This window comes from Cetorhinus maximus, chromosome 34, assembly GCF_964194155.1.
Source record: "Cetorhinus maximus chromosome 34, sCetMax3.hap1.1, whole genome shotgun sequence".
In the NCBI taxonomy this organism is placed as follows: domain Eukaryota; kingdom Metazoa; phylum Chordata; class Chondrichthyes; order Lamniformes; family Cetorhinidae; genus Cetorhinus; species Cetorhinus maximus.
Genome location: NC_135912.1, coordinates 4,315,384 through 4,319,346, shown reverse-complemented (window position 1 = coordinate 4,319,346; position 3,963 = coordinate 4,315,384).

Sequence of the window (3,963 nt, the reverse complement as noted above, 5' to 3'; positions counted from 1 at the left end):
CAGCGGGCTGAATGGCCTCCTTCTGTGCTATATCAATTCTATAACCCATTGACAGAAGCTGGAACCTATTAGACCAATGTGGCACAGCCCACCACTGTGTTAAGCTGCCAAGCCAATGAGAGAACATTCCAAATTTAAACGAAAGATTTGGAAAAACACAACATGTCAGCCAACATCTGCTAAGATTTTAATGTTTTGGGTGCATATTTTTCATCAGAGCAATTAGTAGGAACCCTCGCCTTGGTGCAAGATCTCTCAAAATAAATTGATTTATGACATTACAGGCTGCGTAGACATTTGGAAGGCTGCAGTTTCTATTTAAATGGGTTTGCGTTTTCTCTCACTGTTTCTGATGCATCTCACACATTCCCTTGACAACGGTGTTGTAGAGGAAAATAACTCTGAATGCATAAATCCTATCGCGAAGCTGTTCTTGTAAACAGGATGCGCTCGCAGAGGATGGTGTAAGCGGGAGACAGATTTAACAGCCTCGTGTGATAGCAATGTAAGGCACAAGAGATCATACTGCAGTCTACACAAAACATCATTTCTGCCTATACCCCCCCACCCCCACCCCACCCCATCTATTCCAGTGTCATCTCTTAACACTCAGTTGCAAAATTGTTTTAGTATTGCTGAAAAAAGAGACATGTTGAAGCTTTCCATCTTGCACTCATCAGGACATCTCGCAATAATACCAATATAAGGGGAAAACAACAATTTATACTGTATGTGAAGAGAGTTTATAAGAAATAGGAACAGGATTAGACCATTTGGCCCCTCGAGCCTGCTCCACCATTCAATAAGATCATGGCTGATCTTCTTGTGTTTTAGTTTCCACATTCCCATCTAACCCCGATAATTTTTGATTCCTTTGCCTAACAAGAATCTAACTACTCCCAAGCTTTGTATCATCCGCAAACTTTGAAATTGTCCCCTGCACACTAAGATCTAGATCATTAATATTGATGTAGATCGTAAAAAGTTGAGGCCCCAGTACATACCTCTGTGGGACTCCATTTGTCACACCCTGCCAATCGGAAAAAGACCCATTTATGCATACTCTCTGCTTCCTGCCAGCCAGCCAATCTTCTATCCATGCTAATATGTTAACCACTACACTATGCACTTTTATTTTCCATAATAATCTTTGATGTGGCACCTTATCAAATACCTTCTGGAAATCCAAGTACACTATGTCTACAGGCTCCCCTTTATCCACTGCGTATGTTATTCCTTCAAAGAAACTCCAGTAAATTGGTTAAACATGATTTTTCCTTTCACAAAACCATGCTGACTCTTCCCGATTGCCTTGAGGTCTTCTAAGTGCCCAGCTATAACCTCCTTAATGATCGATTCCAATAACTTCCCCATGACAGACGTCAAGCTAACTGGCCTATAGTTTCCTGTTTCCTGCCTCCCTCCCTTCTTGAATCGAGGGATTATATTTACTACTTTGATGATTGTGCTGATTGGTTGGCAAGTGGACTCTGATTGGTGGAGTTAACTGCCAAGCAGTGTTTGGAATTTAAACCAGGCAGTTTGACCCTGATTGGTCAAGGCATTGCCCTGAGGCATGAGCTAGCGAATTGCTGGCACTTATTTTGTTTAGCAGAAACAGGCTACATGTGTGTACATGTTCTTTCTGCCTGCAAAGAACAGGGCTCTGTGTAGTAATATATGTAGTTTCTAGTACACGCAAATGTACCACAGGGCGAGCCCGACTGACAATCTTAAATTGGTTGTCAGCGTAACTCTTAGCACATTGAGGATTACCTAGCAAATGTTGTCCGATCGCGGAATCACATCTAATGTTGGACACTGTGTTTTGAGTTTTTGCAAGCATGGGCTGGTTGGATACGGTCTGTATCTTGCCTGTTGTGAACAGCGGCTGGGACATGCTGTTTGATACGATCGGCCTACATACCTAGCATCACACTGGCATTGAAACTGTTTTAGCAATCTTGGTGGTGGAGTTTTGGAAGTCTCATCTGCAAATGGCAACCGATTGTACGTTTGAAATCTGAGCTTGCTAGAATTTATTAACCGGAGATATTAAGGGATATGGGACAAAGGTATGGAATTGGGTTGCAGATCAACACGATCTCATTGAATGGCAGGACAGGCTCGAGGGGCTAAATGCTCCCTCCCATTCCTATGTACATATGAAGTCTGAACCCAATTTGCTCTCTCAAGTCAACGTAAAAGCCTCTGAGGCACCTTTTGAAGAAGAGCAGGGGCTCTCCCCAGCATCCTGGCCAGCATTTATCCCTCAGACAAATTCAATAAAAGATATTATCTGATCATTATCTTAATTGTTGGTGGTGGGATCTTGCTGTGCACAATTTGGCTTCCTCCGGCAGAATGATGACTGCGCTAAAACAACAACTTGTGTTTACGCCGTGTCTTTAGCATAGTAAAATGTCCCAAGGTAATTCCCCGAGAATGTCATCGGACAGAATTTGGCATCAAACCATGTAGGGATGCAGGGCCAGGTGATCAAAAGCTTGATCCAACAGGTAGGTTTTAATGAGCGATTTAAAAGAGAAAAGAGGCAGAGAGATTCAAGGAGGGAATTCCTGATATTTGAGCCTAGCTATCTGTAGGCATGGCCACGATTGATAAAGTGATTAAAAGCGGAGATAGGAATGTAGGAACACAGGATAAGGAAGCAGGAGTGGGTCAGGTCAGCCCGGGAGACTGCTCTGCCATTCTATTAGATCATGGCTGATCATCTACCTCAACGTTACTATCATACACAGGAGGCCAGAATTAGAGGAACTCAGAGACCTCGGAGGGCTGTGGGGCTGGAGGAGGTCACTAGTTGGGGGCAGGGGTGAAGCTATGTCGCCTTTCCCCCTTCTAATTTCTGTTAAAATGACCCATGACTGTCAGCCATGCCTGGGAACAAAGAGACCTAAAATCCCAGACTTTGTGGGATCTGGAATTTTTTTGCATATTTCCGCAAGGGATCTTTTACCTTTTCAGAGACAGCCTAAAGACCTACCACTTTGAACAAGCTTGTCATGAACCCTAACATCACCTTAAGTGGCAGAGTGTTGAATCTTTACAACACTCCCGAGAATGAAATACCTTGGGACGTGTTAATTACGTGAAAGGCATTGTATAAATGCATGTTGTCTTATGGTTTCATGCATTGGTTTCTGGCTTTGTTGGAAAGCCTGGAGCGGTAGGGAAAGCTAGAATGGGAGTTGGAATGTTATTCAGCCAAATCTTGTCTCGCGTGTGAATGTTTTGAACCTAACCCAACTCCTAACATCGCCACAATAGGCTGGCAGGGCCTGGCAGACAGACTGCAGGGGTGGGGGGGCTGTATGGATTTAGTTTGGAGGATGTGTTTAATTTCTCAGTTCACCGAGCGTTTGGTCTCAGGGCGGGAGCAGTGTTTTAATTTTAGGTTCGGCACATGATAATTTTAGGGCAGGGAAAAGCAATGTTTGTTTCTAAGCGGTGGGATGATTTAATTTCCCAGAAACATTAATTCGCCGTGGAAACATAACTATGCAGTTTCTGTTGTGGCGATTCGTAATTTCGATGGTTTAACCCCTGCAATGAACCACAAAAATATTTACGTCTCATCGTGCATAGGCATCAATAGCAACTCTGGTCAGATCTTCAGTGATGGGGCCTTTTTTTATCCTTTCATGGGATGTGGGCATCGCTGGCAATGTCAGAATTTGTTGCCGTTGAGAAAGTGGTGGTGAGCCGCCTTGTTGAACCGCTGCGGCCCATCTGGTTTGACTTTACTTCGGCGGTTTGGTACAACTGAATGCATGGCTTGCTAGGTTGTTTTAGTTAAAAGTCAACCACATAGCTGTGGATCTGGGGTCACATGTAGGCCAGACCAGGTACGGACAGCAGATTTCCGTCCCTAAAGGAGATTAGTGAACCAGATGGGTTATTTTTTTAAGGATAGTTTCACGGTCACCATTACTGAGACCA